The sequence below is a fragment of the Bos taurus genome, chromosome 17 (assembly GCF_002263795.3).
Source record: "Bos taurus isolate L1 Dominette 01449 registration number 42190680 breed Hereford chromosome 17, ARS-UCD2.0, whole genome shotgun sequence".
Classification (NCBI taxonomy): domain Eukaryota; kingdom Metazoa; phylum Chordata; class Mammalia; order Artiodactyla; family Bovidae; genus Bos; species Bos taurus.
Genome location: NC_037344.1, coordinates 38,361,188 through 38,372,278, shown reverse-complemented (window position 1 = coordinate 38,372,278; position 11,091 = coordinate 38,361,188). Strand labels below are relative to the sequence as shown.

The following is an 11,091-nucleotide window of genomic DNA, read 5'->3' as shown; positions in this document are numbered from 1 at the left end:
GCTTCTCTGAAATCTTTTTATTTCCCCATTAATTTTGAATGAGATTCTTGCTGGGTACAGTAATTTTGGTTGTAGATTTTCCCCTTTAAATATATTTTGCCATTCCCTTCTGGCCTGAAGAGCTTCTGCTGAAAGTTCAGCTGTTAAACATATGGGGTTTCCCTTGTATGTTACTTGTTGCTTCTCCCTTGCTGCTTTTAATATTCTTTCTTAGTATTTAGTCTTTGTTAGTTTGATTAGTATGTGTCTTGTCATGTTTATCTTTGGGTTTATCCTGTATGGGATTTAGACTTGATTAACTAGTTCATTTTCCATTTTGGGGAAATTTTCAACCATAATCTCTTCAAAATTTTTCTCATACCCTTTCTTTTTCTCTTCTTCTTCCTGGAGTCCTGTAATTAAAGTATTGGTGCATTTGATATTATCTGAGAGGTCTATGAGACTATTCTCTGTTCTTTTCATTCTTTTTCCTTTATTCTGCTCTTCAGAAGTTATTTCCACCTTTTTATCTTCCAGTTCACTGATTCATTCTTCTGCTTCAGATATTCTGCTATTGATTCCTTCTAGGTTATTTTTAATTTCAGTAATTGTGTTGTTTGTCTCTGTATGTTTATTCTTTCATTCTTCTAGGTCCATGTTAATTGATTCTTGCATTTTCTCTATTCTTTTTTCAAGGCTTTTGATCATATTTGCTATCATTATTCTGAATTCTTTTTCAGGTAGTTTGCCTATTTCTTCTTCATTTATTTGGACTTCTGTGTTTCTAGTGTGTTGCTTCATTCATGTAGTATTTAACTGTCTTTTCAGGTTTTTTTTTTTTTTTTTTTTTTTTAACTTATTGTGTTTTAGGTCTCCTTTTCCCAGGCTTCAATATTGAATTCTTTCTTCCTTTTGGTTTCTACCCTCCTAAGTTTGGTCCAGTGGTTTGTGTAAGCTTTGTATTGGGTGAGATTTGTGCTGAGCTTTTGTGTTTGTTTGTTTATTTTTTCCTCTGATGAGCAAGGCTGAATGAGGTGGTAATCCTGTCTGCTGATGATTGGGTTTGTATTTTTGTTTGTTTGTTGTGTAGATGAGGCATCCTGCACAGGTTGCTACTGGTGGTTGGGTGATACCAGGTCTTGTATTCAAGTGGTTTCCTTTGTGTGTGTTCTTACTGTTTGATACTCCCTTGGGTAAGTTCTCTGGTAGTTTAGGATCTTGGGGTCAGTTCTTCCACTTCAAAGGCTCAGGGCTTTATCTCTGGTCAGGAATGAAGGTTCCACAAATGGTTTATTATGGCAGTAAGTAAGATTAAAACAACCAAAAATGAGAAACTAAAGATGAATCCCAGACAAATGGCTGTTACAAAATTAGGCAAATAGTAATTAAAATAGTAAAATATACACATATACATATGCACCCATAAGCAAAATGAAAACAGTCCAATAAAAATAAAGTACAATACATTGACCCAGTGACCATAAATCTGTATGCATGTGAGGAAGAAACAGAACTAGACATGGAACAACAGACTGGTACCAATTGGGAAAGAAGCATGTCAATGCTGTATATTGTCACTCTACTTATTTAACTTACATGCAGAGTACATTGTGAGAAATGCTGAACTGAATGAAGTACAAGCTGGAATCAAGATTGCTAGGAGAAATATCAACGACCTCAGATATGCAGGTGATACCACCCTTATGGCAGAAAGTTAAGAAGAACTAAAGAGCCTCTTGATGAAAGTGAAAGAGGAGAGTGAAAATGTTGGCTTAAAACTCAACATTCAGAAATCTAAGACCATGGAATCCGGTTAAATCACCTCATGGCAAATTGATGGGGAAACAATGGAAACAGTGAGAGACTCTAATTTTTTGGGCTCCAAAATCACTGTAGATGGTGACTGTAGCCATGAAATTCAAAGATGCTTTCTCCTTAGAAGAAAAGCTATGACCAACCTAGAAAGCATATTAAAAAGGAGAGACATTACTTTGCCAACAAAGGTCTGTCTAGTCAAGGCTATGGTTTTTCCAATAGTCATGTATGGATGTGAGAGTTAGACTATAAAGAAAGCTGAGCACTAAAGAATTGATGCTTTTGAACTGTGGTGTTGGAGAAGACTCTTGAGAGTCCCTTGGACTGCAAGGAGATTCAGCAAGTCAATCCTAAGGGAAATCAGTCCTGAATATTCTTTGGAAGGACTGATGCTGAAGGTGAAGCTCCAATACTTTGGCCACCTGGTGCAAAGAACTGAATTCTTGGAAAAAACCCTGATGCTGGAAAGATTGAATGTGGGAGGAGATGGGGATGACAGAGGATGAGATGGTTGGATGACATTACCAACTCAGTGGACAAAAGTTTGAGTAAGCCCTGGGAGTTGGTGATGGACAGGGAAGCCTGGCATGCTACAGTCCATGGGGTTGCAAAGAGTCAGACATGACTGAGTCACTGAATTGAACTGAAATCTGGGTTTGAGCAAATTTTCCAAGAGATGATGAACCACCATATCATATTGTAAAAGCAGTAAATCCCCATTACTTCCCCTTACATAACATTCTCATTCATAAAATATATGTTTCAATTCAAAGTTCTCCAGGGTCTCCATTTTATGTTAATGTTAAATATTAAACAAAAAATCTTGATATTAGTGTATTTTATTTATTTACCTGAATTTATTCAACAAATACTTAACATGCAAAGTTCAGTCTTATTCAAGATATGAGATAGCTAAGTAGTAAAACAGATTTTTCTACCTCAGATCTTATATTTTATATTTTAATATAATAATAGATGAGTAAGTTTCTTCAGAGAAGGCAATGGCACCCCACTCCGGTACTCTTGCCTGGAAAATCCCATGGATGGAGGAGCCTGGTAGGCTGCAGTCCATGGGGTCGCTGAGAGTCAGACACAACTGAGCGACTTCACTTTCACTTTTCACTTCCATGCACTGGAGAAGCAAATGGCAATCCACTCCAGTGTTCTTGCCTGGAGAATCCCAGGGACGGGGGAGCCTGGTGGGCTGCCGTCTATGGGTCACACAAAGTCGGACACAACTGAAGCGACTTAGCAGCAGCAGCAGCAAGTTGCTTAGTTTTAGAACATGCTACATGCTGTTCAGTTCACTTCAGTTCAGTTATTCGGTGGTGTCCGACTCTTTGTGACCCCATGAACCACAGCACCCCAGGCCTCCCTGCCCATCACCAACTCCCAGAGTTCACCCAAACCCATGTCCATTGTGTCGGTGATGTCTTCCAACCATCACATCCTCTGTTGTCCTCTTCTCCTCCTGCCCTCAATCTTTCCCAGCATTAGGATCTTTTCACATGAGTCAGCTCTCCTTATCAGTTGGCCAAAGTATTAGAGTTTCAGCTTCAACATCAGCCCCTCCAATGAACACCCAGGACTTATTTCCTTTAGGATGGACTGGTTGGATCTCCTTGCAGTCCAAGGGACTCTCAAGAGTATTCTCCAACACCACAGTTCAAAAGCATCAATTCTTCGGTGCTCAGCTTTCTTTATAGTCCAACTCTCACATCCATACATGACCACTGGAAAAACCGTAGCCTTGACTAGATGGACCTTTGTTGATAAAGTAATGTCTCTGCTTTTTAATATGCTGTCTAGGTTGGTCATAACTTTCCTTCAAGGAGCAAGCATCTTTTAATTTCATGACTTCAATCACCATCCACAGTGATTTTGGAACCCAGAAAAATAAAGTCAGCCACTGTCTCCACTGTTTCCCCATCTATTTGCCATGAAGTAATGGGGCCAGATGCCATGATTTTAGATTTCCGAATGTTGAGCTTTAAGACAACTTTTTCACTCTCTTCTTTCACTTTCATCAAGAGGCTCTTTAGTTCTTCTTCACTTTCTGCCATAAGGGTGGTGTCATCTGCATATCTGAGGTTATTGATATTTTTCCCGGCAATCTTGATTCCAGCTTGTGCTTCCTCCAGCCCAGCGTTTCTAATGATGTACTCTGAATATAAGATAAATAAGCAGGGTGACAGTATACAGCCTTGTCATACTCCTTTTCCTATTTGGAACCAGTCTGTTGTTCCATGTCCAATTCTAACTGTTGTTTCCTGACCTGTATACAGGTTTCTCAAGAGGCAGGTCAGGTAGTCTGGTATTCCCATCTCTTTCAGAATTTTCCACAGTGTATTGTGATCCACACAGTCGAAGGCTTTGGCATAGTCAATAAAGCAGAAATAGATGTTTTTCTGGAACTCTCTTGCTTTTTCAATGATCCAGCAGATGTTGGAAACATATTTAGGGGAAATATATTTAAATAGAGAAAAATAATTAAGGGACTAGATCTGATGGACAGAGTGCCTCATGAACTATGGATGGAGGTTTGTGACTTCTATAGGAGACAGGGAGCAAGATCATTCTCAAGTAAAAGAAATGCAAAAAAGCAAAATGGCTGTCTGAGGAAGCCTTACAAATAGCTGTGAAAAGAAGAGAAGCAAAAAGTAAAGGAGAAAAGGAAAGATACACACCTATTTGAATGCAGAGTTCCAAAAAATAGCAAGGAGAGATAAGAAAGCCTTCCTCAGCAATCAATGGAAAGAAATAGAGGAAAACAGTAGAATGGGAAAGACTAGATATCTCTTCAAGAAAATTAATGATACCAAGGGAACATTTCATGCAAAATGGGCTCAATAAGGGACAGAAATGGTATGGACCTAACAGAAGCAGAAGATATTAAGAAGAGATGCCAAGAATATACAGAAGAATCATACAAAAAAGATTTTCACAACCTAGATAATCACGAAGGTGTGATCACTCCCACTCACCTGGAGCCAGATATCCTGGAATGTGAAGTCAGGTAGGCCTTAGGAAGCATCACTATGAACAAAGCTAATGGAGGCAATGGAATTCCAGTTCAGCTATTTTAAATTCTAAAATATGATGCTGTGAAAGTTCTGCACTCAATATGCCAGCAAATTTGGAAAACTCAGTAGTGGCCACAGGACTAAAACAGGTCAGTTTTCATTCCAATTCCAAAGAAAGGTAATGCCAAAGAATGTTCAAACTACTGCACAATTACACTCATCTCACACACTAGTAAAGTAATTTTCAAAATTCTCCAAGCCAGGCTTCAGCAATACGTGAACCATGAACTTCCAGATGTTCAAGCTAGTTTTAGAAAAGGCAGAGGAAGCAGAGATCAAATTGCCAACATCCACTGGATCATGGAAAAAGGTAGAGAGTTCCAGAAAAGCATCTATTTCTGCTACATGCTGTAGAATCAAGGAAAATTTGTAAAAATAAGAGATTCAGGAGTACTAGCACTCCGAATGATGGTACACTATTAAATAGGTTTATTCTAGTAGTTCTAACAGATAAAGTAAGCCTTCCTTGAAGAGATGAGAGAGTCAACCAAGCAAATGTTTGGGGAAAGAAAATTCCAGGCAAAGAACACTGCTCAGAGAAAAGATTCTTAGGAGGAGGGCATGGTAACCCACTCCAGTATTCTTTTTTTTTTTTTTTTAAAGCAGAAAAGAGTTTAGTTGAAGTGCTTTTTATTTTTAGACCAACCGAACATTTTATTGAAGAAGGAAATGGCAACCCACTCCAGTATTTTTGACTGGAAAATCCCATGGACTGAGGAGCCGGGTAGGCTACAATCCATGGGGTCTCAAATAGTTGGACACTACTGAGCAACTCACTTTCACTTTCAAACACTTAATATAAAAACACTTTAATATACAAACTACAATCACAACAGCATCCACATAGCAGTGAGGGGATGGGCATGTGGGTGGGGAGCATGGCAGGGGAGGAAGGTTTTCAGGGTCCCTACTGTTTCCCTGGTCTGCACTGTGACCTGAGTACAGGAGGTTTTGGCAGAGCTCAGATCAACACAGCCAGAAGCAGAGAGGTCCTGACACCAATATTGAGACAGACTGATAACAGCAGGCCCCTTCAAAGTGCCATTGTTTCCAAGGGGCAGCCTCCAGGGAACGCCAGATCCAGTTGGGAGGTGGTTGTGACCCAAAGGAGAGTCAACCATCTTTTCTCAGCATCCTGCAGACCACCTTCATGGGAAAAGGGTTTTCCAGAGGGCTACTGAATTGAAAAGACCTAAAAATCACCCAGCAAAAGGATGAGAAATTGTGTCTGAGTCCATCTTCTACCAAGACTCTTGGCCTGGGACTCCAGAAAGCTGGGTGGATCTGCTCAGATGGTTGGGAAGGGAAGTGAATGTCAGAAACTTTGGCCCAACAGGGTCAATGCCTTGCCATGTATTAACCAAGAAAGCCTTAAGGCAGGCCTGGGTGGTCTGTTAGAAGAGTTGGGGGTTAATGGCACTCCTTGGATGACGGTGGCACAATGGCCCACAGATGGGGTTTATAGTGTGTGTGGAAGACAGAAAGGACACAAGACAGAAAGAATTAAGAACTGAGTACTTGCTTCTTTCATGGCTGGGCAGTAGAGGGGAGATGATCCTCTGGGCCAGGGCTAGAAGAGACCAGAAGCCCCTTCCTTCCTGGGGGCCAAGTTTTGACTGGTCTGGATAGCTCATGGCCCCAAAGTCCTCCACATGGCCTCCCAGAGACTCTCCAGGAGGCCCGGCTGTCCCCTCCAGATGTGCCAGGAGACTGGCTGTGGTTCAAGCTGGGCCCAGGTAGGGCCTGGAGTCCAACAGCTAGATGAAGTCCATGGAATTCTGAGGGAGGAGGCCCATTACGCAGCCAGGGAGACCCAAGGGTACCTGTGCAGCTGAGGGGGAGACAGCAGCCCAGGGCAGGGTCCTGGTTCTCTATGGCTTCCAACCTGTCTGTGTTGTTGTCCCAGTTGATGTGGAAGCAGTTCACCAGGGGATCTGAGGCCAAGATGTTCCACTGGAGCTGAGAGAAGTGTGACTTCAGGGGTGGGTTCTCGCACAGCTAGCTGCTAAGGTACCCACTGTCGACGCTGTAGCTGACTCGGATGAACTCCTGTCTGTGGTAGCTGCAGGTGATGAGGACCATGGTCACTCCCAGGCTATCAGACTCGAGGATGAGGGATGGGTTGGGGGAATCTGCCTGAAAGATGAACATGTGTCTCCCTGCCAGGACAGGGCCAACCAGCAGAGTCTAGGATTTGATCAAATTCACTCTCAGCTGAGCCAATATAAACGTTCTTCCACTCCAGGTAGTCTGCCAGGGCCTCATTGCACTCGAAGCTGATGTCTCAACCAGAAAGGGCTGTGGAAAAGGCTCAGATTTTCCAGCACCGCCATGTTCAATACTGACACCTTAGCCATCGCCTCGTAGGGTCACAGCTGAGGCCAGAGCTGGGGCCGAGCCAGCAGCTGGGTCTTGTCAGGTCAGCGGAGAAGCTTTGTCCAAATCAGCTCCTGCCTTCTCTGACTGCAATCTGAAGTTCCACTCCAGTATTCTGACCTGGAGAATCCCATGGACAGAGGAGACTGGCACGCTATGGTCCATAGAGTTGCAAAGAGTCAGGCACAAGTGAAGTGGCTTAGCACACAGGCACATCCCTGGAGTACTTGAGGAACGATGAAAGAGATAATGTGACTGGAGCAGAAAACAAAGAGAGAAAAGATGACAATAAAGATTTGAGGAAGTAGTAACAAATCTTATGGGTGAAGAGAGGATTTGTTTAATGGGGAAAAAAAAAGGTGTTTATATGCTTATAAAATGCTCTGTAAAGAGGAAAATAAAATGATGCAAGAAAGGGTTGCCTTTTTTTTTAGTTCTTCTGTCCTTGATGAGCTAAGAGATGTGACTCCTTCCTTAATAGAGGCACACCTAGAACTTTCACTGGAACAGTAGAGACAGCAGAGTAAATGAGCAGGATGCAAGTTGTTAAAAATTATGGTCTCTCAAGTGCAAATACTATTCTGATATTTTCTGTTTTCCCCATAAATAGGAAGCATGATTATCCAATTTGAATGAGATTAAGAGAAGAGATCTGGAGTGGAATGAAGAGAAGGCATGGGATGGTCTAGGCGAATAGAAGAGTGAATTGTCTGGGTTATGATATAAGATCTTGAAGCAGCACTAAAAGCCCACTTGACCTTAGTGTGGCTGTGGGTATAAAGTGAGATCAAGCTTCATGTCTGTAGGTAATTTATTAGGGATATTCAGCTGTTAATGAGTTGGATACAAGCATGATGACTGATGTCAGAAAGGCACAAAGACGTGATAGAGGAAAATGGAGATTTAAAGTTTCTGCAAAGACAGGATTTTCATGAGGAATCAGGAATTCTACTTCATATAAGGAATATTAGGATCCACAGATGGTGATCTTAGGAAAATGCTTCTTAAGCTTTACCATGCACCACAAACCCCTGAACACATGTTAAAACACAGTTTATAGATTCACAAACTTGGAGTTCTAGATTCAGCAGGTTTGATGAGGATCCCAAGAATTTGCATTCCTAGCAGTTTTCCAATTGGTACTTACACTATTGTTCCAGTGATCACACTTAGAGATCTATTTTTTTTTTAAGATAGTCTTAAGGATATGTAATCTCTTGTTTTTCACTTATCTTTTGTTCTCATTCTTTGAGACCATCTATCTGTATTTCATGTATTTATTAATTGGTTCATTTAATATGGTTGACTCTTGTTCAAGAGTCATGTAGAGGTTAGAGGAACTGACCCTCCTCACAGTTGAAAATCTGTGTGTATAACTTATAGTCAGCCCTTCATATATGCAATTCCTCTGCATCTGTGGTACCACATACATGTATACAAACCACTACAGATTGTGTGGTACTGTAGCATTTATGATTTTGAAAAATCACGTATCAGTGGACTCATGCAGTTCAAACCTAAGTTATTTTAGAGTCAACTGCATATTCATTTATATATTAATATATATAAATATATATATAAATGTTAATCTGCTTGAAATTCACCATAAGTTTTCTAAAGATTTGAGATGAATACATAACCCATAATACTGTTATGGTTATGAAAAAGTAGAATAAATATAATTACCTCTTTATCATTTTTACCAGTATCTCCTGGCTAGAGCTTTGGTTAGTAGACAAGAACTTATTATTTTTAAATTAATTTTTCATTGATATATAATAATTATACTTTAAAAGTGATTTATTAGGCTTATATTACTCTTTCAGTTTAAATCTGTAAATGAGTTTTAGCATATTTTCCAAACAAAAAATTCTTCAATGTAAACCAACAAAAAGTGAACACATTTTTTATCCATGGACTTTTATTCTCTTTTAGCATTTAGAGAAAAAAGGAAAATCTATATTGGATAATAAATAGCATTGTAAGCAAACCTATATTGCTTTGGAAAATGTGTGGTCACTTTTAAATTACTATCAGTACAAGCAAATACACCAGAAGGCTGTCTCTGAAGCAACATGCCAAATCTAGCAATAGGATGATTTTCCTTTTGAAGGTAGTAGACAGGTCTCCAGAAGGAACATTTGGTGAAGAATCTGTCAACTGCCTTTATTACCTTCTGAATTACCTCTAACTTACAGGTATTCCCAGTTCTGTACTGCAGATAATTTGAGCTCCATCTGTGGTTGATGAATATTTTTCAGTATGCTGTTACAAATTATGGCTTTAGGCATTGTTGCACCTTCTCCCTGTAAATTCAACTACATAAATTGCTCTGTTTCTTGAGTCTGAATACATTTCCATAGTGGGAATGCAGTGAGAGAAATAGGAATCATTATTTTTATGTTGTAATTTGTTGGATATATTGCTTCCAAAAGAGGGCTGGTTTAAATTTAATGCTGAAATTATTAACTCTGTGATTATTAATTCTTAAATATGAAATTCAATTAATAGTTGGCAAGATGGAATAGTAGAAAGCTCCTCTCTCCTATAAGCATATCAAATTCACAATTATTTGGAAAACAACCATCAATGAAGAAAGACCAGACCTACTAGAAAAGATCTTTCACAACTAAAGCTATTAAAAAATAAATCACAATAAGATGGGTAGGGGGGACAGAGTTGCAATATGATCAAGTCCAATACCTTCAAGTGGACTGCACACAAAGAGAAGAACAATCATACTACAGAGGTTGACCCAAAGGAGCGAGAGGTCCAAGACCCATGTGGGTTACAGCATGGGAATACTGTAACAGAAAGATGAATCCCTGGAGCTTTTGATTGCAAAGGCCACTGGGGCTTAGTTTGAGGACTTCCAGAGTGTGAGAGGAAATAGTGATGTCACTTTTGAGTGACACCTACAAAATCTCATATGCTCTGGCTCTAGAGCAGGGAAGAAGCCATAATTTGATAGATGCTTAGGTCAGACCAACCTGCTGATGCTGAAGATTCTCCTGGAGAGGCAGGAAGTGACTGCAGCTTACCCTGGGGACATAGACATTCAGATTAGATGAGATCAGTCGCTCAGTCATGTCCTGCTCTTTGCGACCCCATGAATTGCAGCACTCCAGGCCTCCCTGTCCATCACCAACTCCCGGAGTTCACTGAGACTCACGTCCATTGAGTCAGTGATGCCATTCAGCTATCTAATCCTCTGTCATCCCCTTTGCCTCTTGCCCCCAATCTCTCCTGTCATCAGAGTCTTTTCCAATGAGTCAACTCTTCGCATGAGGTGGCCAAAGGACTGGAATTTCAGCTTTGGCGTCATTACTTCCAAAGAAATCCCAGGGCTGATCTCCTTTAGAATGGACTGGTTGGATCTCCTTGCAGTCCAAGGGACTCTCAAGAGTCTTCTAAAACACCACAGTTCAAAATCATCAATTCTTCGGCACTCAGCCTTCTTCACAGTCCAACTCTCACATCCATACATGACCACAGGAAAAACCATAGCCTTGACTAGACGAATCTTTGTTGGCAAAGTAATGTCTCTGCTTTTGAATATGCTATCTAGGTTGGTCATAACTTTCCTTCCAAGGAGTAAGCATCTTTGCATTTCATGGCTGCAGTCACAATCTGCAGTGATTTTGGAGCCCAGAAAAATAAAGTCTAACACTGTTTCCCCGTCTATTTCACATGAAGTGATGGGACTGGATGCCATGATCTTCGTTTTCTGAATGTTGAGCTTTAAGCCAACTTTTTCACTTTCTTCTTTCACTTTCATCAAGAGGCTTTTTAGTTCCTCTTCACTTTCTGCCATAAGGGTGGTGTCATCTGCATATCT

The 11,091-nt window shown here is 40.5% G+C and overlaps 1 pseudogene; it reads right to left on the bottom strand.

The window, feature by feature from the left end:
- Window positions 1–6,634: 6,634 nt before the first annotated feature.
- LOC782006 (histone chaperone ASF1B-like) lies at window positions 6,635–7,234 on the bottom strand (annotated as a pseudogene).
- Window positions 7,235–11,091: the final 3,857 nt, after the last annotated feature.